This window comes from Procambarus clarkii, chromosome 40, assembly GCF_040958095.1.
Source record: "Procambarus clarkii isolate CNS0578487 chromosome 40, FALCON_Pclarkii_2.0, whole genome shotgun sequence".
NCBI classification, from domain to species: domain Eukaryota; kingdom Metazoa; phylum Arthropoda; class Malacostraca; order Decapoda; family Cambaridae; genus Procambarus; species Procambarus clarkii.
Window position 1 is genome coordinate 29,639,211 of NC_091189.1, and position 24,839 is coordinate 29,664,049.

General features: G+C 44.6%; 1 protein-coding gene and 1 long non-coding RNA gene across 2 annotated transcripts in view; both read left to right on the forward strand.

Annotated features, from left to right (window-relative positions):
* Window positions 1-24,839, forward strand: part of LOC123757997 (Growth arrest specific protein 8) — a 168,082-nt gene that overhangs the window by 57,597 nt on the left and 85,646 nt on the right. The gene's annotated exons all lie outside the window — the stretch shown is intronic.
* On the forward strand, window positions 3,462-12,575 carry LOC138372961 (uncharacterized). Its single transcript, XR_011231027.1, has 2 exons — window positions 3,462-6,792; window positions 9,967-12,575. It is a non-coding gene; the product is annotated as an uncharacterized lncRNA (long non-coding RNA).

Below are 24,839 nucleotides of genomic sequence, written 5' to 3' on the forward strand. Positions count from 1 at the left end.
ACTCTATGCAAATTAAGGGACTTAGTCTATGGAACTCACTCCCTAGTGAATTGAAAAACTGTAAAACTTTTGTCTTATTTAAAAGCAAAACCAAAAAGTACCTAATTTCATCTTCGTAGTTTCCTACACTGAGCTTTAAATTTGCTCTGTACCTAGTGTTACCCAATCTCCTAATTTTTATGTATTTAACCCAAACAACCTTATCATTGTGTTCATTGCTGTCTTCTTTTATGTGCTAGCCATATGCTGTATTGTGCCTACCAATTTTTGTCAACTACCATTCAAGCTGTCATTGCAATCAATTTTAGCTACCTATGTGCTTTAATATACTGTACCTACAATTTTCTCTCATCTTTTTTTTTCTTGCCATGTACAATACAATACAATACAATACAATTTTATTTAGGTAAGGTACATACATACAATAAATATTTACAAGGATTGTTTGACTTATAGGTAGAGCTAGTACATACAATGCCTAAAGCCACTATTACGCAAAGCGTTTCGGGCATGATAAACTTAAATGACAAGCTTAATACTAATTGAGCATAATGAGTAGAATGAAAACAAGAAATGAAAACATAGATGAAAAAGCAGCACAAATACAATTATGTCGACAAACAGCGCTCTTTAAAGAAAAAAACAGACATTGGTTGACAATAGAAGGGTAAGGTAGGTTACAGGGAATTTATTAAGTATAGCTTCGCTTTTAACTTAAACTGGTTGAGAGAGGTACAGTCTTTAACATGGTTGGGAAGGTCATTCCACATTCTGGGCCCCTTGATTTGTAGAGCATTTCTAGTTTGATTAAGTCGTACTCTAGGAATATCAAAACTGTATTTATTTCTGGTGTGATGCTCATGGGTTCTGATACAACCTTCTATGAAGCTTTTGAGATCAGGATTGGTATTATAGTTTAGCGTTTTATATATGTATAATACACATGAGAGAATGTGCAGTGACTTAATGTCTAACATATTCAGAGATTTAAGTAGGGGTACCGAGTGATGTCTGGGGCCAGAATTGGATATTGTCCTAATAGCAGCTTTGTGTTGAGTAATTAGAGGACGTAAGTGATTTTGGGTAGTAGAGCCCCAAGCACAAATACCATAGTTGAGATATGGATAGATAAGGGAGTAATAGAGAGTCACCAGGGCAGGGCGTGGTACATAATATCTGATCTTAGAAAGAATGCCCACAGTTTTTTAAACTTTTTTTGATATATTTAGAATGTGTCCCTGGAAATTCAGCTTGTGGTCAATGAGGATGCCAAGGAATTTGCCATCTAATTTGTTACAAATTTGGGTATTTTTTATTTTGAGATTTATTTGATTAGAGGATTTATTGCCAAACAGAATATAGAAGGTTTTGTCAATGTTAAGGGTGAGTTTGTTGGCAGTTAGCCACAGATGGACTTTATTTAGCTCAGTATTTACTGTGGCATTTAGAGCAAGGGGATCAGGACTGGAGTAAATGAAGGTTGTGTCGTCAGCAAATAGAATTGGTTTGAGGTGTTGGGAGGCATTTGGAAGGTCATTAATGTAGATGAGAAAGAGGAGAGGGCCAAGTATGCTGCCCTGGGGAACACCAATGTTGATGGGTAGGGTGGGAGAAATTGTATTATTCACAGAAACATATTGGAGCCTGTCAGTAAGGTAGGATTTGAGGTATTGTAGGGAGTGTCCTCTGACTCCATAATGATGTAATTTAAGAAGAAGGTTTTGATGGTTGACAGTATCAAAAGCTTTACGCAGGTCCACAAACAACCCAACAGGGAACTCATTTTTATCAAGAGCTGTATGAATCGAGTGTAACTGTTATCATTTTTTTCTGATCAGGGGGAGAAAGATACTGGCAGTATGGGGCTTTAAATTAATTGAAGATTAAATTCTGCAGAACATGTAAATATATAAAGTTTCAAATATATAAAGTAAGTAAATATATAAAGTTTATATTAAACACGGTTTATATTATAGACATATAAACAAAGTTTATATTATATTAAACTTAATATTGAACATGTAAATATATAAAGTTTCGAATATATAAAGTAAGTAAATATATAAAGTTTATATTCAAATATTCAGATTCAGATTCAGATTCAGATGTTTATTCAGGTAAGGTATATACATACAAGTGATGTTACATTAATGGATTGATATATAGATAGAGCTAGTACATACAATGCCTAAAGCCACTATTACGCAATGCGTTTCGGGCAAGAAAAACATTAATATCTAGAACTTAATACTAATTGAGCATAAAGAATAAAAAGTGTTGAGAACAAATACAAATAAAGATAAAAAAAAGGGGGAACATGACTGAAAAAGCAGCACAAATACAATAGGTTGACAAACAGTGTTGATTAAAAAAAAAAAAAAGAAAATAACAGACATGGGTTGACAATAGAGGAGTGAGGTAGATTACAGGGAATTTATTAGGTAGTGTTTAGTTTTTTTCTTAAACTGGTTGAGAGAGGTACAGTCTTTAACATGGTTGGGAAGGTCATTCCACATTCTGGACCCCTTGATTTGCAGAGCATTTCTAGTTTGATTAAGACGTACTCTAGGAATATCAAAACTGTATTTATTTCTGGTGTGGTGCTCATGGGTTCTGTTACAACCTTCTATGAAGCTTTTAAGATCAGGATTGGCATTATAGTTTAGCGTTTTATATATGTATAATACACATGAGAGAATGTGCAGTGACTTAATATCTAACTTATTCAGAGATTTGAGTAGGGGTACCGAGTGATGTCTGGGGCCAGAGTTGGATATTGTTCAAATAGCAGCTTTGTGTTGGGTAATTAGAGGACGCAAGTGATTTTGGGTACTAGAACCCCAAGCACAAATACCATAGTTGAGATAAGGATAGATAAGGGAGTAATAGAGAGTCACCAGGGCAGGGCGTGGTACATAATATCTGATCTTAGAAAGAATGCCCACAGTTTTTGAAACTTTTTTTGATATATTTAGAATGTGTCCCTGGAAATTCAGCTTGTGGTCAATGAGAATGCCAAGGAATTTGCCATCTAATTTGTTACAAATTTGGGTATTGTTTATTTTGAGATTTATATGACTAGAGGATTTATTGCCAAACAGAATATAAAAAGTTTTGTCAATGTTAAGGGTGAGTTTGTTGGCAGTTAGCCAAAGATGGACTTTATTTAGCTCAGTATTTACTGTGGCATTTAGAGCAAGAGGGTCAGGACTGGAGTAAATGAAGGTTGTGTCGTCAGCAAATAGAATTGGTTTGAGGTGTTGGGAGGCATTTGGAAGGTCATTAATGTAGATGAGAAAGAGGAGAGGGCCAAGTATGCTGCCCTGAGGAACACCAATGTTGATGGGTAGGGTGGGAGAAATTGTATTATTCACAGAAACATATTGGAGCCTGTCAGTAAGGTAGGACTCGAGGTATTGTAGGGAGTGTCCTCTGACTTTACATATATAAAGTAAATATGGTCACTGCTTGATCGCAAGCGGGGATTTTTCTGGCGGGGGAGAAAGAAACAATTGCGCAGCGCGTCCCGCGGCGTTGCGCGGGCAGTTTGGGGCCTGTATAAATACGGGCGCACACTGGGGCTCTGCCTCACTCCGCCTGCCCTCGCCGCTGCCCTCGCAAAACTCACTGCTGCTCAGCGAGTCGTAAACACAGAAGTTTAGCCCGCTCAACTGTTCTCACAGCATGGACCCTACAACAGTTCCTCGCGACAACGACTCGGAGTGACCCGTTAGGGGCGTCCTGCCCTTCTCAGCATTTAAGGTAGTTTTTGTGTTTTGTTGGCGCGCGGGACCAGTGTTTGTGTTGGCGCGTCAGACCAGTGTTTGTCTCTTTGTTGGCGCGCGCGCCCTGAAGCACGCCTGTTGGTTCAGCGTTGGTGACCAAATGCAGGTGCAGTGGTCCTAGAGGGGAAGGTGACCCTCGGTGTTATGGGGCACTGGGTTTTTCTCCAGTAGGTGGCTGTTATTTGAACCACACTCGGGAGGAGGCCTGTCCACCCCTACCCTCTCCTTCCCCTCTGCTCAGCCCTGTCCTTAAGCTCCCCACCCAGTCGACGTGAGGTATGCTGTTGGGCGACTTCTGTTATGCCGTTATTTATTATTTACGTTCTTTATATGTCCTTCCTTACAGTCTGACTGTTAGTCAGGGTGTGTTTCCTCACGCTACAATATTTACTGTAATTTTACCTTTGCTTTCGCCCCTAGCTTTAATTTTCATGGATTTGTATTTTCATAAGTTCCTTAATTTATTAATGAATTTAATGGTGGCAAGCTGCATGTTTCTTTTGCAGACTTTTCATTCAGGTCTGTTTTAACTTTTGCTTATTGCCTATAAGTTATTAGGTAAAGTCAGCTAGGTTAGGCTAGCTGCCGAGTCACAGGCCTCTGGCCACCAGCTTTAAGTTTAATGGACTAGTTTTTCCATAAGTTTCCTTAACTTATTAACGAATTTATTGCAGTGTCAAGCTCCCTGTTTCTTTTGCAGGTTGTACATTTAGTTTTATTTAACTTTAGCTTATTGCCTTTAAGTTATTAGGGAAAGTCAGCTAGGTTAGGCTAGCTGCTGTGTCACAGGCCTCTGGCCCCTAGCTTTGTTTTCATGGACCTGTTTTCCCACAAGTTTCCTTAATTTACTACTGAAATTTATGCAGTGTTAAGCTGCATGTTTCTTTAGCTGGATTTAAATTTAGGTTTGTTTTAACTTCTGGTCATTGCCTTTAAGTTAGTAGGTAAAGTTAGCTAGGTTAGGCAAGCTGCTGTGTCACAGGCCTCTGGCCCCTAGCTTTGTTTTCGTGGACTTGTTTTCCCACAAGTTTCCTTAAATTTACTACTGAAATTTATGCAGTTTTAAGCTGCATGTTTCTTTAGCTGGATTTAAATTTAGGTTTGTTTTAACTTCTGGTCATTGCCTTTAAGTTAGTAGGTAAAGTTAGCTAGGTTAGGCTAGCTGCAGTGTCACAGGCCTCTGGCCCCTAGCTTCGCTTTCTGGATTTGTTTCCATAAGTTTCCTCATTTTATTATTGAATTTTATGCAGTGTCAAGCTGCGTGTTTCTTTAGCTGGTTTTACATTTAGGTTGTTTTAACTTTTGGTCATTGCCTATAAGTTATTAGGTAAAGTCAGCTAGGTTGCTAGCTGCTGTGTCCCAGGCCTCCGGCCTCTAGCTTTAAATTTTCTTGGACTTGTGTTTTCCATAAGTTTCCTTAATTTATTGAATTTAATGCAGTGTCAAGCTGCATGTTTTCTTTTGCAGGTTTTACACTTAGGTTTGTGTAACTTTGCTTGCCTATAAGTTATTAGGTAAAGTCGGCTAGGTTAGGCTAGCTGCAGTGTCTCAGGCCTCTGGCTCCTAGCTTTGTTTCATGGACTTGTTTTTCCATAACTTTCCTTTAATGAATTTTATGCAGTGTCAAGCTGCATGTTTTCTTTAGCTGGTTTTACATTTGTTTGTTTAACTTTTGCTATTGCCTTTAAGTTATTATGTAAAGTCAGCTAGGTTATGCTAGCTGCTGTGTTCACAGGCCTCCGGCCTCTAGCTTTAAGTTTTTATGGACTTGTTTTCCATAAGTTTCCTTAATTTATTAATGAATTTTATGCAGTGTCAAGCTGCTAGTTTCTTTGCTGGTTTTACATTCGTTTGTTTAACCTCTGCTTCGCCTTTAAGTTATTATGTAAAGTCAGCTAGGATGTGATAGTTGTCGGGATCGGGCCCCTTGCCTCTTGCTTTAAGTTTCTTCTGGCCCTGCATTTATGTTTAGTTTCCTCAGCAAATGTCCTGCATTTTACATTGCCCTTGCTGCATGTTTTTACTTTACTGGTTTACAATTGTTTAACTTATGCTTCACCTTTAAGTAAAGTCAGCTAGGATGTCCTAGATGCTGTCTTCGGGCCTCATGCCTCTCCCTTTAAGTTTATCTCGGACTCGTATTGATTAGTTCCATCAGCAATTTATTACTAATTATGCATTGCCTAAGTGCATGTCATTCTACTTACTGTTTACCTTTATACTTGTTTCCTTGACTTTGTCAAAGTTATTAAGTACTGACGCTAGACAGTACCAGTTTCGTTTACCAGTACCAGTAAACGTTTTTACAGTCTTTTTGTCTGCCCGGTGTAGCCCAGAAGAATCTGCAGCCTCCCGGCTGCTGGCTTATCCAGACATGTGTGGCCTCCCAGGACGCTGGTTATCAGACGTATTGTCTGCTCGGTGTAGCCCGGAATATACTGCGGCCTCCCAGGCCGCTGGTTATCAGACGTATTGTCTGCTCAGTGTAGCCCGGAAGATACTGCTGCTTCCCAGGCCGCTGGTTTATTCAGACGTTCAGTCTGCCCAACGTAGCCAGGAAGGTTGACAGCCGCTGCCGTCTTAGCTGACTGCGTTCAGGGGCTGCTCCCCAGCCGACGTCCTTCCTGCGATGAGTTAAGCCGACGTCCTTCCTGCGATGAGTTAAGCCGACGTCCTTCCTGCGATGAGTTAAGCCGACGTCCTTCCTGCGATGAGTTAAGCCGACGTCCTTCCTGCGATGAGTTAAGCCGACGTCCTTCCTGCGATGAGTTAAGCCGACGTCCTTCCTGCGATGAGTTAAGCCGACGTCCTTCCTGCGATGAGTTAAGCCGACGTCCTTCCTGCGATGAGTTAAGCCGACGTCCTTCCTGCGATGAGTTAAGCCGACGTCCTTCCTGCGATGAGTTAAGCCGACGTCCTTCCTGCGATGAGTTAAGCCGACGTCCTTCCTGCGATGAGTTAAGCCGACGTCCTTCCTGCGATGAGTTAAGCCGACGATGTTCTACAGGTATTATAATTATATTGGTCATATAAATACACGGCCTTCCTGGCCGCGGGTTTATCCAGACGTGTTGTCTGCCGGTGTAGCCCGGAATCTACTGCGGCCCCCCAGGCCGCTGTTTTCTCCAGACGTTTTGTCTGCCCAATGTAGCCACGAAGGTTGGCATAGCCGCTGCCGTCTTCGCTGTCTGCGCTCGGGGGTTCATGTCCAGCCGACGTTCTTCCTGTGGTGAGTTAAGCTGGCGATGTTATCCAGGTATCTTATTTACATTGGCCATATAAATATGTGGTCTTTCAGGCCGCTGGTTTATCCAGACGTGTTGTCTGCCTGGTACCCCGGAAGTCACAGTGGGCCCCCCCCCCCCAGGCCGCTGGTTTATCCAGACGTTTCATCTGCCGGTGTAGCCCGGAACGTTTCCACAGCCACCGACTGTGGAAACTTACAAGTGTTAATCCCGTTTCTCTAACGAATTATAGTCCAGCTTTATTTTGAGCATACTTTGTTTTGCAATTTATAATTATTTATGTTATAATTGTATTAATTGTAATTGTTATAATAGCACAGTTTGCCTAGTTTCCTCAGTAGTTACAGTACTTTCGTTTGGCTCTTGCAGTTATTCACGTTGCTTATTTGGTTATATTTGTTATGCATCTCCTCCGTTCCCTTAATGTAATATGGCTATATATCCACACCGATTGTATACCCTTTTTGTACTTGCAGATACCACGTGCCATGCCTTGCCCTATTCATAATTATGTTCTACATCTCGGCGCTAACATGCCTCCTGTTTCAGGTTACCTCGGACTTTCTTTCCCAATCAGCCTCCTTAATTTACTCCGACAGTTGATGCGTTGCTCATGTCGCATGTTTATTTTTGCGTTGCTGTGTCCAGTATGCTTGCCCACTTTTACCCTGCCTTACGTCAAGTAAAGACAGCCAGGATGTGCTATTTGCAGAGTTACCAAGTAATTTATTAAGTAAAGTCAGACAGGCAGTGCTAGTTGCAGAGTTACTAAGTAAATTATTAAGTAAAGTCAGCCAGGATGTGCTATTTGCAGAGTTCCTAAGAATTATTAAGTAAAGTCAGACAGGATGTGCTATTTGCAGTATTCGCGGGCCCTTATTTTAGCTTCACGTCTCCTGGCCCTGCATTTTTGCCTAGTTTCATCGGTAGTTACAGTAGTTTATGCTTAGCTTTGCAGTTTAGTTTCCTCAGTGGTTACAGTATTTACGCTTGGCTCTTGCAGTTTATTCACGTTACTTATCAGGTTATATTTGTTATGCTTTCCCTCCGTTCTCTTAATGTAAAAATGGTTATATATGCACGCCGATTGTATACCCTTATTTTGTACCTGCAGACTTCACGTGCCATGACTTTCCCTATTCAGGTGACCTGGACAGGGGGGTGGCCCCCACGTTGCCTGGGGCACGGTACACTCCAGCAGATGGCGGCGTCGAAGCGTCGTCGGGAACGTCGTATATTTAATGATATCCCGTTCTTTGCCTTCCTAAGACAATGTAAATTAAGATTTTATACGCTTATATGGAAGGTTTTTCTTATTTTGTACTGGCAGACATCTCGCGACATGCCTTGCCCTTCCTCTTAATTACGTTCTACATTTCAGCACTAACATGCCTCCTGCTTTCAGATTACCACGGATTCCTTTTCCCAAACAGCCTACCTTAATTTACTCCGACAGTTGATGCTTTGCTCATGTCGCATGTTTAATTTTGCGTTGCTGTGTTCAGTATGTTTGTTCATTTTCCTTGCCTTACGTCATTACGTAAAGTCAGCCAGGATGTGCTATTTGCAGTTACTAATTAAATTATTAAGTAAAGTCAGCCAGGATGTGCTATTTGCAGAGTTACTAAGTAAATTATTAAGAAGTCAGCCAGGATGTGCTATTTGCAGAGTTACTAAGTAAATTATTAAGTCAGCCAGGATGTGCTATTTGCAGAGTTACTAATTACTAATTACTAGTCTTTTGCTGGGCTACCTTTATGCTTCTCCCCTTCCTGTCTAGGTATGTTTAGGTATGGCTAGCGGTGCGCGAGCCGCGGCTTATCGGTTCCTCCTACGTCTGCGTGTCTGTTAATTTTGTTATTGTTGGACTCGCAATTTGATTTGTATTTATTACGGAAAAATTTTTCTCCCGCAATTTACTCTTTGTTTAAGTTTCACGTTCAATTTGTTATTAAGGGACTATCAATTAGGATTTGTATTAATCTATTGCTTTGCCTCTGTGCCTTTAAGTTATTTTCAGCTAAGGTACGCTAGTTGCAGTGCATTCGGGTGGCCCCCCCCCCCACAATTTTTTTTTTTTTTCTCCGGTTATTTCGTCCTGTTACACTCGTTTCCTTCATTATATATTCTATTCTGAATTTGTGCATTATATCTGACCACCCATTCTTCATCGTATCGACAGTACATTAAGTTACTTTGGATGCTACCGAGAAGTTTAGCATGGCCTCGCGCACGGTGTCATGCAAAAAACTGGCCATTCAGCCTTCCTTTCGGCAAGCTCAAGCCAGTCAGTTAGCATGACGTCGGCCAGCTTGTGGTTGGCCAGCGCAGCCAGCATGCTGTTGGCCATAGGTCGCTAACGTTCTTTGGCCATCCGGCCTTCTGGGCTATTTTACTCTTCTTGTTCCTTCGCCTTTGTTGTTTCCTACTACGTAATAGTATTCTATTTAATTTTACCTCATCTATCATTAGGTTAGGGGCCCCTTACCTCCAACCGCTATTCCTTCCACTGCGCTCTGCCCGCTTGGCGCTCAATGCCGGTTTCTTCTGTTCCCTTTATCCGCAGCCACGACAAGCCGGAACCCCCCCTCCCCTTCACACCCTACTGCGGCGAGGAAGAGAACGCGAGCCGGATATTCCTCTGATCACCATCAACGCACGCAGCGGTGCCGGGATGCAGCCGCCCAGGGCCTACGTTAATACTATTATCTTCTCTTTATTTGCTGGGCTATATGGCAGTATTAATATTACTCCGTACCGTTACTGTCATTCCAGTATTATTTTATTAAAATATAAATTATTATGGTTTGGCGTTGCTTTCTTAATTTCTTCCATTCTGCGGCACTTGCCGTCATCTGTTATTTACGATATTACATTGTATTCTTCATTGTACGATTATTTACGACATTGTATTCTTATTATTATCCTTATTACAGTTACTGAATGGCAGCTCCCTGCCGTCGATTTCACTTTGCTCCTGTTCTAAAGATGTTGCCGAAGTTCACGGCGTACTAGCTGCGGCTCGCAGACGCTCATTGACAACACAAGACTACACTCAGCGGCCACTCAAGGCAGACTCCTTGGCTTCTATCCAGCCCAATCACCCGTCTGGAGGCAGAGATGGGATAGAGACCAAGGGTAATGTTCCCCGCTCACATTCTACATCCGATTAGGACACAAGCATGTTATAGATTTGGCTTTAAGAATTGGTTCTTATTCCATTTTATTGTTTATGTATATGTTGCTTAGTTGTTATACCCTTTCTTGGTATATGTATTGTTTATATTCAAGATTTATAGTGTTTCGTCTTACCCTGTTATAGTTGCTTTGTGCCTCCTTGCTGTTCTACCGGTTTTCCCCCACCTTTGCTCTTAGCAAAGGTACTTCCCCCTTCCGTTTGCTGGAAGATTCTTAGATTTGTTAGCCCCCCTTCATTGCTACAGTATAATTATTCGGATGCTCTTTATTCATCCAGGATTGTTAATTAAGGTTTCTCTTAATTCCTGCTGCCGGGCTCCCTCCCCCGTTTTTCGTCTCCGTATTGATTCAGCTAGGGTTTCCCTCTCGTCTGTGCTCTTGCCCGTCTCGATAACACTGCACGCCGCTTCTGCCCACCCTTACTGCCTTATATCTTTCAGCCCGGGGGAGGTGAGCTACGCGACAAAAAATCGACGCACGCTCCGACTGGACCAGGTATCGCTTACATGGTCAGGAATCAACACTCTTCGGATCCTACAAGCACAGATCCTACAAGCGCTCCTGTCACCAGGCGAGATTTCTCCAGGATCCTACGCGCATGCCCTCTCGGCGCTAGGCTTGACTTCAGATGACTACGCCCCGCACCCAGCTGTCTCGGGACGGGCTCGCCACATCAGAAATAATGGCAAACGGCAGGCGGAAGAGTAGTGCCCACATCGTACGTCAGATGGGACGTTGTTGCTCTGCTACATTGAGTGCCTCACGCGGCCAGCTGGCACTCGCCCTTCGGGGGGGGGTCCGGCCGCTGGCCTGCGGTGGGGGTGCAGCGCCGGTCCCCAAGTGTCCCGCTGTCCGCAGCTAATACTTTGCCCAGTCTAGGTGCTAGTAAGCCCTACTTGTAGTCACACCCCCTTCTCCTTATCCATTAGGTCTTTTACGGCCTCTTGGCCGGGTACATTACGTGTTATGTGGTCTCTCACTTATTAGTTATTCTTTGTGTCCTGCCTGTTATATCCTAGTGTTATATAATTACTACACATTTGCACTCGGCCTTAATTCTAGTACCAGTTAACCTTTAGGTTTCTGCAGAATTAGTTTCCATGTCACTATAGGCTAAGCTAGGTCTCATACTTACTACGGGTGTACCTTTTAAGTTAAATCTAGTCCTCGGACTTGGAATTGTTACTGTTAATTCTTTCTTTATATATTTACTTTATATATTTTAATATAAACGTTATATAGTCCTTAAATTATATATTTTGAAACTTTATATATTTACATGTTCAATATTAAGTTTAATAATATCAACTTTGTTATAAGCCTATAATATAAACCGTGTTTAATATAAACTTTATATAATTACTTACTTTATATTTGAACTTTATACATTTACATGTTCTGCAGAATTTAATCTTCAATAAACTTTAACGCCCCATACTGCCAGTATCTTTCTCCCCCTGGTCAGAAAATGGTCACTGCTTGATCGCAAGCGGGGATTTTTCTGGCGGGGGAGAAAGAAACAATTGCGCAGCGCGTCCCGCGGCGTTGCGCGGGCAGTTTGGGGCCTGTATAAATACGGGCGCACACTGGGGCTCTGCCTCACTCCGCCTGCCCTCGCCGCTGCCCTCGCAAAACCCCACCCTCCCCCCCTTTGCAAGCGGCTGCTTTTGTACCCCCGTCATGCTTTGCACAGTTGTCCCGATTGTCTCCCCACTGCATGTGGGAAGGGGGGTGCAGCGCCGGTCCCCAAGTGTCCCGCTGTCCGCAGCTAATACTTTGCCCAGTCTAGGTGCTAGTAAGCCCTACTTGTAGTCACACCCCCTTCTCCTTATCCATTAGGTCTTTTACGGCCTCTTGGCCGGGTACATTACGTGTTATGTGGTCTCTCACTTATTAGTTATTCTTTGTGTCCTGCCTGTTATATCCTAGTGTTATATAATTACTACACATTTGCACTCGGCCTTAATTCTAGTACCAGTTAACCTTTAGGTTTCTGCAGAATTAGTTTCCATGTCACTATAGGCTAAGCTAGGTCTCATACTTACTACGGGTGTACCTTTTAAGTTAAATCTAGTCCTCGGACTTGGAATTGTTACTGTTAATTCTTTCTTTATATATTTACTTTATATATTTTAATATAAACGTTATATAGTCCTTAAATTATATATTTTGAAACTTTATATATTTACATGTTCAATATTAAGTTTAATAATATCAACTTTGTTATAAGCCTATAATATAAACCGTGTTTAATATAAACTTTATATAATTACTTACTTTATATTTGAACTTTATACATTTACATGTTCTGCAGAATTTAATCTTCAATAAACTTTAACGCCCCATACTGCCAGTATCTTTCTCCCCCTGGTCAGAAAATATAAAGAATTAACAGTAACAATTCCAAGTCCGAGGACTAGATTTAACTTAAAAGGTACACCCGTAGTAAGTATGAGACCTTAGCCTATAGTGACATAGAAACTAATTCTGCAGAAACCTAAAGGTTAACTGGTACTAGAATTAAGGCCGAGTGCAAATGTGTAGTAATTATATAACACTAGGATATAACAGGCAGGACACAAAGAATAACTAATAAGTGAGAGACCACATAACACGTAATGTACCCGGCCAAGAGGCCGTAAAAGACCTAATGAATAAGGAGAAGGGGGTGTGACTACAAGTAGGGCTTACTAGCACCTAGACTGGGCAAAGTATTAGCTGCGGACAGCGGGACACTTGGGGACCGGCGCTGCACCCCCCTTCCCACATGCAGTGGGGAGAAAAGGGGACAACTGTGCAAAGCATGACGGGGGTACAAAGACAGCCGCTTGCAAAGTGGAGGTGGGTGGGCTTTGCGAGGGCAGCGGCGGGGGCAGGCGGAGTGAGGGCAGAGCCACTCTGTTTCCCCGTATTTATACAGCCCCAGACTGCCCGCGCAACGCCGCGGGACGCGCTGCGCAAATGTTTCTTTCTCCCCCATCAGAAACATCCCCGCTTGCGATCAAGCAGTGGCCATTTTCTGATCAGGGGGAGAAAGATACTGGCAGTATGGGGCTTTAAATTTATTGAAGATTAAATTCTGCAGAACATGTAAATATATAAAGTTTCAAATATATAAAGTAAGTAAATATATAAAGTTTATATTAAACACGGTTTATATTATAGACATATAAACAAAGTTTATATTATATTAAACTTAATATTGAATATGTAAATATATAAAGTTTCGAATATATAAAGTAAGTAAATATATAAAGTTTATATTCAAATATATAAAGTAAATATATAAAGTAAGAATTAACAGTAACAATTCCAAGTCTGAGGACTAGATTTAACTTAAAAGGTACACCCGTAGTAAGTATGAGACCTTAGCCTATAGTGACATGGAAACTAATTCTGCAGAAACCTAAAGGTTAACTGGTACTAGAATTAAGGCAGAGTGCAAATGTGTAGTAATTATATAACACTAGGATATAACAGGCAGGACACAAAGAATAACTAATAAGTGAGAGACCACATAAGACCATTGTTTGCTGACGATACTACCCTTATCTACTCAAACCTCAACCCACATACACTAAATAATGTTGTGAATAATGAATTAAAAAAAAGTCCACTTATGGATGTCAACGAACAAACTAACATTAAACATCGAAAAGACTTACTACATCTTATTTGGAAGCAAATCATCAAATGCAATTCAGCTACAGATAGACAACATTAACATCAGTAATAAAAATGATGGCAAGTTTCTTGGCCTATTCCTAGACAAGAGACTCAACTTCAGTACCCACATTCAACACATAACTAAGAAAGTCTCTAAGACAGTTGGTATACTCTCCAAAATCAGATATTATGTTCCTAACTCTGCTCTCCTCTCACTATATTATGCACTAATCTACCCCTATCTTAATTATGGTATCTGTGCATGGGGGTCTACCACTGCAAACCACCTTAAGCCCATCATCACACAGCAAAAATCTGCTATCAGAATAATAACTAACTCTGCTTTCAGACAACACTCAGCTCCCTTGTTTAAATCTCTAAACTTGCTAAATATTAACTCCCTCCACACATTCTCTTGTGTCAACTACATTTACAAAACCCTGTTCTTAAATGCAAACCATGCTCTGAAACTCTCCCTGGACAGATGTAATAGGACCCATTATCACCACACCAGAAATAAATATCTCTTTGATATCCCCAGGGTCAAACTTAATCTGTGTAAACACTCTATGCAAATTAAGGGACCTAGTCTATGCATGGAACTCACTCCCTAGTGAATTGAAAAACTGTAAAACTTTTGCCTTATTTAAAAGCAAAACCAAAAAGTACCTAACTTCATCTATTTAGTTTCCTACACTGAGCTTTAAATTTGCTCTGTACCTATTGGTACCCAATCTCCTAATTTTTATGTAATATCAAACAACCTTATCATTGTGTTCATTGCTGTCTTCTTTTATGTGCTAGCCATATGCTGTATTGTGACTACCAATTTTTGTCAACTACCATTCAAGCTGTCATTGCAATCAATCTTATATTGTTTCTGCTGTATTGTGCCTACCAATTTGTTGTCAACTACCATTTTAAGCTGTCATTGCAATCAATCATAGCTACCTATGTGCTTTAATATACTGTACCTATAATTTTCTCTCATCTTTTTTTTTTTTTTTCATTCCATGTAATCTGTTATCATTTTTTTTGTCTATAAATTTTGCAAGTATTTACCTCCTTAAAATTTTCTTAGATTAAGGACCTGCCCGAAACGCTGCGCGTGCTAGTGGCTTTACAAGACTGTAATTACCATAATTGTATCCTCACATTCCTTATGTACATTCTTGTATATGCATAAATAAATAAATAAATAAATAACACGTAATGTACCCGGCCAAGAGGCCGTAAAAGACCTAATGAATAAGGAGAAGGGGGTGTGACTACAAGTAGGGCTTACTAGCACCTAGACTGGGCAAAGTATTAGCTGCGGACAGCGGGACACTTGGGGACCGGCGCTGCACCGCCACCGCAGGCCAGCGGCCGGACCCCCCCCGAAGGGCGAGTGCCAGCTGGCCACGTGAGGCACTCAAAGTGGCAGAGCAACAACGTCCCGACTGACGTAGGATGTGAGAGCACTACTCTTCCACCTGCCGACTGCCATTATTTCTGATGTGGCGAGCCCGTCCCAAGAAAGCTGGGTGCGGGGCGTAGTCATCCAGAGGAAAGCCTAGCGCCGAGAGGCAGCGCGTAGGATCCTGGAGAAATCTCGCCTGGGGACAGGAGCGCTTGTAGGATCTGTGCTTGTAGGATCCGAAGAGTGTTGATTCCTGACCATGTAAGCGATACCTGGTCCAGTCGGAGCGTGCGTCGATTTTTTGTCGCGTAGATCACCTCCCCCGGGCTGAAAGATATAAGGCAGTAAGGGTGGGCAGAAGCGGCATGCAGTGTTATCGTGACAGGCAAGAGCACAGACGAGAGGGAAACCCTAGCTGAATCAATACGGAGACGAAAAACGGGGGGAGGGAGCCCGGCAGCAGGAATTAAGAGATTCCTTAATTAACAATCCTGGATGAATAAAGAGTTTTCCGAATAATTATACTGTAGCAATGAAGGGGGCTAACAATTCTAAGAATCTTCCAGCAAACGGAAGGGGAAGTACCTTTGCTAAGAGCAAAGGTGGGGGAAAGCCAGCAGGAGAACAGCAAGGAAGCACAAAGCAACTATAACAGGGGTAATACGAAACACTATAAATCTTGAATATAAACAATACATATACCAAGAACGTGTATATACAACAAAGCAATATATACATAAACAATAAAATGGAATAAGAACCAATTCTTAAAGCCAAATCTATAACATGCTTGTGTCCTAAGCGGATGTAGAATGTGAGCGGGGAACATTACCCTTGGTCTCCATCCCATCTCTGCCTGCAGACGGGTGATAGGGCTGGATAGAAGCCAAGGAGTCTGCCTTAAGTGGCCGCTGAGTGTAGTCTTGTGTTGTCAATGAGCGTCTACAAGCCGCAGCTAGTACGCCGTGAACTTCGGCTACATCTTTTAGAACAGGAGCAAAGTGAAATCGACGGCAGGGAACTGTCATCCAGTAACTGTAATAAGGATAATAACAAGAATACAATGTCGTAAATAATCGTACAATGTAAGAATACAATGTAATATCGTAAATAACCGATGACGGCAAGTGCCGCAGAATGGAAGAAATTAAGAAAGCAACGCCAAACCATAATAACAATTTATATTTTTAATAAAATAATACTGGAGTGACAGTAACGATACGGAATAATATTAATACTACCATATAGCCCAGCAAATAAGGGAAGATAATAGTATTAACGTAGGCCCTGGGCGGCTGCATCCCGGCGCCGCTGCGTGCGTTGCAATGGTGATAAGAGGAATATCCGGCTCGCGTTCTCTTCCTCGCCGCAGTAGGGTAAGGAGGGGGGGGGGGTTCCGGCTTGTCGTGGCTGCGAAAAAAGGGAACAGAAGAAGCCGACGTTGTGCGCCAAGCGGGCAGAGCGCAGGCGAAGGAATAGCGGTTGGAGGTAAGGGCCCCTAAAATAATGATAGATGAGGTTAAATTAAATAGAATACTATTACGTAGTAGGAAACAACAATGGCGAAGGAACAAGAGTAAAATAGCCCAGAAGGCCGGATGGCCAAAGAACGTTAACGACCGTATGGCCAACAGCATGCTGGCTGCTGCTGGCCAACAACATGCTGGCCGACATCATGCTAACTGACTGGCTTGAGCTTGCCTAAAGGAAGGCCGAATGGCCAGTTTTTGCATGACACCGTGCGCGAGGCCATGCTAAACTTCTCGGTAGCATTCCAAATGTATCTTAATGTACTGTCGATACGATGAAGAATGGGTGGTCAAATATAATGCACAATATTTAGAATATAGAATGAGGGAAACGAGTGTAATAGGACGAAATAACCGGAGGAAAAAATGTGGGGGGGGACAACCCCACCCGAATGCACTGCAACTAGCGTACCCTAGCTGAAATTAACTTAAAGGCACAGAGGCAAAGCAATAGATTAATACAAATCCTAATTGAAAGTCCCTTAATATAACCAATTGAACGTGAAACTTAAGCAAAGTGTAAATTGCGGGAAAAATTTGCCGTAATAAATACAAATCAAATTGCGAGTCCAACAATAACAAATTTAACAGATAAGCAGACGTAGGAGGAACGAAGGGGACGTTTCCCATAGGCGAGCCCGCAAGGCTGGGGGGGGGGGGCGGAAATGACAGAGGGCCGAAAGAGAAGATAACGTCGCCGAGGCGCGCTGGACGGCACACAACCCGGTCTGAGAAAGGACATAGGCCCAAAAGCGAGAGGCGATAACGTAGAATGGGATGGAAGAATGCGGAAGTAAGAGGGCGAGACCGAGTAAACAGGGAACCAGGGGGGGGGGGGCAACCGATAAGCCGAGGCTCGCGCACCGCTGGCCATACCTAAACATACCTAGACAGGAAGGGAGAAGCATAAAAGTAACCCAGCAAAAGAGACAAGCAGCTGTCAAAGCATAGCCTGCAGGAGGCGAATGACTGGGGAAGGCTGACGAACAGGCCCCAATAACTTAAAGCAAGAGCAAGAGGCCCGTAACACAGCAACGAGCCCGACGCGACTGAATTTACCCAAACCATAAAGGCAAAGCTCAGTAAACACCAGAAGAAGACCAAGAAAATATCTAAGCAACCGAAAGAAAGTTAACCAACCCAATGAAAAAAACCCAGAGGAGGGGGGGAAAAAGTAGCCTGAATAAACAAGCAAGAAGCAAGAGGCCCGCAACACCGATAGCAAGGCAAGCAGCAGACCTTACGGACGTAGTAGCAGCAAGCGTAGTTGAACGACAGAGGAACCGGGGGAAGAACATAACTAACAGCGAGAGCTAGGCGTAAACGAAAATAAATGAAAGGAACCCAACAACTGCAGGGCCAGAAGCGTAAAGCTAGAGGCGAGTGCCCACAACTGCACCTCGCGCATCCTGGCTGCCCTGAAAAACAACGGCGAAGGAAAGGGGACTACTGACTGTAGACACTGCCAAGGAAATAAACAAAAGATGGCAGAAACAAAATAACGTAAGGCAAATATAACATTTCGCCCTATAGTAAAAATTGTTTATAACAAACATAAAGGATGCACGACACAAATGTAACCAAATAAGTAACAGGGATTAAATAGTGGTAGGCGAATGGGACAATTCGCCCTATAATAAATAGATAACAAATTTAATGACAAACATAAAATGATGCACAGCACAAATGTTACCAAATAAGTAAGATGTATTAAATTGTGGTAGGCTAAATGGAACATTTCGCCCTAGAATAAATAAAACCATTTTTACATTAAGAAAACGGAGGAGAAGCATAACATAAATATAACTATATAAGTAATGTGAATAAACTGCAAGAGCTAAGCATAAACTACTGTACCTACCGATGAAACTAGGCAAAAGTGCAGGGCCAGGAAACGGGAAGCTAAAAGGGGGCCGCGAATACTGCAAATAGCCCAGCTTGGCTGACTTTACTTAATAATTTACTTAGGAACTCTGCAAATAGCACATCCTGGCTGACTCTACTTAATAATTTACTTAGTAACTCTGCAAATAGCACATCCTGGCTGACTTTACTTAATAATTTACTTAGTAACTCTGCAAATAGCACATCCTGGCTGACTTTACTTAATAATTTACTTAGTAACTCTGCAAATAGCACATCCTGGCTGTCTTTACTTAATGACGTAAGGCAGGGTAAAAGTGGGCAAGCATACTGAACACAGCAACGCAAAATTAAACATGCGACATGGGCAACGCATCAACTGTCGGAGTAAATTAAGGAGGCTGTTTGGGAAAGAGAGTCCGTGGTAACCTGAAACAGGAGGCATGTTAGTGCTGAAATGTAGAACATAATTATGAATAGGGCAAGGCATGGCACGTGGTATCTGCAAGTACAAAATAAGGGTATACAATCGGCGTGGATATATAGCCATTTTACATTAAGAGAACGGAGGAGATGCATAACATAAATATAACCAAATAAGCGACGTGAATAAACTGCAAGAGCCAAGCGAAAGTACTGTAACTACTGAGGAAACTAGGCAAAATGCAGGGCCAGGGAACGTAAAGCAAATTAAGGGCCCGCAAATACTGCAAATAGCACCTCCTGGCTGACTTTACTTAATAAATTACTTATAACTCTGCAAATAGGACATCCTGGCTGACTTTACTTAATGACGTAAGACAAGGAAAAATGAACAAGCATACTGTAACACAGCGAAAGCGAAAATTTGAACATGCGACATGCACAAGGCTACGAATGCCTGAGTAAATTAAGTTAGGCTGGTGGCAAAATGAATCCGAGGTGATCTGAAAGCAGAGGCATGTCAGTGCTGAAATGTAGAACATAAATATGAATAAGGGCAAGGCATGTCGCGAGATGTCTGCAAGTACAAAATAAGAAACCTTCCATATAAAGTGTGAGAAAGTCTTAATTTACATTGTCTTAGGAAGGCAAAGAATGGGAATCATTAAATATACGACGTTCCCGACGACACTTCGACGCCGCCATCTGCTGGAGGATACCGTGCCCCAGGCAACATGGGGGCCACCCCCCTGTCCAGGGCACGGCCCCTGGAACTGGACGCCGAGGACTTAACGGACATAACGAAGTCATCCTGGATTGCCGGCGGCAACGCCGAACCCAGGGCCTGTGGTGCGTACCGTTAGATGTAAACCTGCCGGCGTCGTCGAGCTGATCTCGGGTCCTTGCTCCAACGCCGGCGTCTCCCTCCGACGATGAAGAACAACAGACGACACAAGGCGGACGGGCAGGCGGACGAACGCTGAACTTACAACGTAGGAGGAATCCCTGCTACAACGGACGGGCAGGGCGCTTAAGCAAACGCACCAGGCTACACCGGCCAGGCGGAAGCGCCTGGGAACCAACCTGCCGGGCAACACCGGCCAGACGGAGGACATGGAGTAACGGTCCTGGCTACCCCCCAGGCAAGCGGGACACGTGCCTGAGGGCCTGGACGGCGGAAAGCTTGAAATAACACACCGGGCTACACCGGCCAGACGTACGTCTGGGGACTACATGCCGGACTTACACCGGCAGACGGACGTCTGGGGACATCTTGATCGGCGACAACTCTGGGGAAGACGTACCTGGGGACTCCGGGACTCCGAAGGGGCCTGGGGCTAACACCCCGGGCAACACGGCCGGGCGAGACGTCCGAGGGCGATGTGCCTAGCTGAGAACACACCACACACGGCAAGGACCCCGTGGCCTACCAACCACGCGCTGCCACACGGCATGCTCAGGGCCTAGACGAAAAGGGGAGGGGGGGGCCGCACACAGGCGCGGCCGTACGGGCGCAAGGCAGCCCGAGCCCCGACGTGGGAAGCCGTGGCGCAAAGCCACGTGGATTAGCACCCAAATAAGGGAACAGGAAGGGCGGGACACAGCCCAACCGTGCGTGCCACGGAACGCCGTGTGCCCCGTAGCAGGCCCGGGCGAAGGGCTAGCACCTGCCCACGAGTCGTCGCCAGGGGCGACGCTTGTCCGCTCAGGGAGACCCGATCCCTGGGGACATCCCAGGGAAGCCGGCAGACCGGCAACAGGGAACGCCAGAGGGAAAACAGAAAAGACTCAGAAGCACGCCCTGCCGGCCAGGCACGTGACGACCCGGCAAGGCATGCATGGGCCCCAAGGTGGGGCCCGCCATAGGGCCGCCCACGCCTGATCACGTGTCGCCGCCGCCGAGAACATGCGCCCCGGGCGTAGGGCCGAACCTGGCCACAAGCCGTCGCCGACGGCGACCCATGTCCTCGGACAAGGAGAAACCTGGTCCCCTGGGACAGCTCAGGGAACCCGGCGGGCCGGCAACAGGGAGCCCCGAAGGAAAGGCGGGAAGGACGCCGAAGCACACCCAGACGACCAGACACGTGGTCGATGGCGGCGAGGCATGGGCCCCAAGGCAGAGCACAAAGGGCGTAGGGCCCACCACGCCTGGCCACATGGCGACGCCGGCAAGGGCACGCCTGGCTGCCGACAGGGCCCTGGGCAGGGCACGCGCCTGGGCACGCCACGCTGCGGGGCCCCCTGGACACGTACGAGCACGACTGGACGGTGCCCCACGTGAGAGGAGACCGAATGCAGGCCCCTAGGGACGCGGCCCGGCGCACGCCGACCCAAAGCCAGCCATGCGACCTGCACGGCACGGGGACGCCCGACACGGGGCCAAGGAGGGTGCCCCCAGCTCTCCCGGGACTAACAGCAGAAAGCCCAAAGGACTAACTAAGGCGGCACACACGTACCGCGAGGGGATGGCGCTTGGCACACGCCACACTGGGGAGGTCTTGACTAGAATTGAACAGAAAACCTCACCTTGGGGTTAAAAGTGTAGGGCAGGAGGCCCCTGGCGGAACGGTCTGGGGTGTCGAGGGCCCCATGATGTCCTTGAGAGAGAGGTCAGGTACCGAGGCAGCTGGCGTGTTGTCCATCTCGTGCGAAGTCGGGTGGCCGGGGAGTGGTTGCGAGGGCAGCGGCAGGGGCAGGCGGAGTGAGGGCAGAGCCCCTCTGTTTCCCCATATTTATACAGCCCCAGACTGCCCGCGCAACGCCGCGGGACGCGCTGTGCAAATGTTTCTTTCTCCCCCATCAGACACATCCCTGCTTGCGATCAAGCAGTGGCCATTTTTTTATAAATTTTGCAAGTATTTACCTACTTAAAATTTTCTTAGATTAAGGACCTGCCCGAAACGCTGCGCGTACTAGTGGCTTTACAAGACTATAATTACCATTTTATGTATCCTCACATTCCCAATGTACCTTCTTGTATATGCATAAATAAATAAATAAAACTTAAAACACAAGGAGAACATGCTGTCTCGCCCCCGGAGGAGGAGGGAAGTCGTGCTGTCTGTGAGCACCATACCCGATGCTGTGTGCTAACCAATGCTGTGTGCTAACCGATGCTGTGTGCTATCCAGTGCTGTGTGCTAACCTGTTACGGACCTGAGCCCAGCGTCGTAGCATGGAGCTGTGACGACAACGCCATCTGTGAGTCAGCTCCCGAAACCCCCTCCAAATGGGCGACGCCATCTAGCGAGGGCGAGATATACCGGCACAGGGGCTGGTTTCTCATCTTAATCAGCTCGTAACATAGCCGCTGCTGACCTCTGGTGAGGTGGCGCTTAGACAGCAATGCCATCTATGGAGTGGATAGGTGGACGTTTGTGTCTAAGCCTGTGAGTGAGGTGCCCTAGAGTGTCATCAGTACTAATGACGTGTCTGATTACAGAGTCGACCTGGCGGGACTGCTGTATTGGACGGTGAGGCAGTCTACCCAAGGCAGCCATAGTCTCTCCACGTGTTTTCTGCAGAAGCTGTGAGCCACCCCCGGACGAACACTGTTGAGTGTGTTAGCCTGCCTGTGACGTGGCAGTACCAGGAATCGTCTTATCTGGGGGCTGGCTGGTGGGAGAGACTGGCCACTGTGGTGCAGAGAGAGGAGAGTGATCTGCGGAATCACACGAGGCTCCTGCCTAGGGCTCGCAACCCTAGTATCGATCATGGAGTGGCCTACACAGCGGAGCTGATCGGAACCTGCCAGCTACAGGCTGGATTTGTGGTTGAAGGCCTCCACGACGGTGCACCCAGTGAGACTGTGATTTGGCTGGCTTGTGGCCGGGGTAGATTCGCCGAAAGAATCAGAGGATTCATCGTGGGCCACGACGAAGAGAACCAAAGCTACTCATCGTGAGCACCGTGGAGCATCCCGTGTCTTCAGAGGAAGACGATTCTGTACATTGTGTATTTATACCCCCGTGTGACAGTTTATATATTTATTTATGGTGATGGTGATTATATATACAAAAGCAGTGTATTTGTATCCCTTCCCCTTTAATTTACTTGCGTTATGGAACACACCCCTTGAAAGCCACTACTAACTTGGGGCCGGATATCTAAACTCTAATAACATAAGAGAAGAACCCAGTTGCGACCCAATAGGGCCGTAACATAATTGGCATCCCAGCGGGATCCGACCCCTTGTCAAGTATGATTGACAGGGGTGGTGACGTAGCGCAATCCCCTGTAAATAATTCCCCCTGTGTGTAACTATTAGGACGTTATACGTCCTGTGCGGTGCTCGGTGTGATTCAGTGCAATATTGTAGAGTGCGGTGCTCGCTGTGATTAAGTGCAATATTGCGTAGTGCGGTCCCGGTGTAATTACGTGCAACAGTGGCAAGTGAAGTGCTCGGTGCGTTAAGTGCTAAAGTGAAGCGGTGTGTTAAGTGCTAGTGCTCCATCTCAGTGACAATGGCAGAAAAAGCGACCATCGACGATCTGGACGATGTTCAGGCCTTTCTGAACAGGGAGGACTGTCTTGCCAGATTGAAATATCTGGGGAAACAGGAACTTGTATTAGTAAGTGCCTGTCTGGAGATAAAGATACGTGCCAGTGATTCCCGTGTGGAGATCTTGTCCAAAGTTTACAAGCATTTGAAGGCCGAGGAGAAAAAGGAAAGCGAGGCACATAGTATAAAGGAAGGTGAGGAGATAGCTTCCACTGAAAAGGAAGGTAAGGGTAGTGATGTCAAAAGTGATGAGAGTGAACTGGATATAAGTTTACTTACTGTGAAAATGCGTGAACTAGAGATCCACCGTGAAATAGAATGGTTAGTTAGTTTAGTTCATTTATTATGCACCCCATACCCATCTTGTGGGCGGTAGTGGAAAGGGTTACAGAGGCATATAATGGGCTAAGGGACTGAACCTCACAATTCATTTAGCTAAGCAAGTTACAATCTTGATGAGCTAGTTACAAAATTCAATATAAGTCATCACATCAACAATGGGTTCGAGATCGACCTCAAGTACAGGTTCTAAATTAAGCAACTGACATATGTGGAGAGCTAGCGTCAAAATTTATATGTTTGTCCTGCACACCGCCCCCCCCCCATCCAGTGAGCAGCGGTGGATAGGTTACAATCACTCAGTTACTACCTACTGGGGATATTAGGCTAAAATTTATGGTAGCAGATCATTTTGAATGAAATATTCACACATCGCTGGAACATTGGTTATAGAATTGTCTCTAAATTCACGTATCTTTCGCACTCCATCACATAGTGACGGAGGGTGTGCGAATAATTTTGTTGACACAGTTTACATTTGGTCAGGTCTACATCAGCAGATAATGAGAATTCCCAGAGATACTTGTAACCGAGTCTAAGCCGAGCAGTAGTAACATTTAGAAGTCTGCTGATTTTATTGGATGATCCATAGATGTGTGACTCCTCTTGCATGATAATATGATGATAGATGGAATTACTGGTGTCAATTTCACTTTGCCTCAGATCTACAAGATCTTGTTGAGGTTCTCGGTGTACTGATGCTCTCAGATTGCTCATTGACAATCCAAGGTTACACTCAACGGCTCCTTTAAAGGCAGATTCTTTGGCTAACTTATCAGCTCAATCATGCATTCGGAGGCCAACATGAGATGGAGACCACATGAAATGGACTCTGTTACCATCCTTAATAATTTTGTTGTATTTGTGTCTAGCTTCGGACACGAGCAT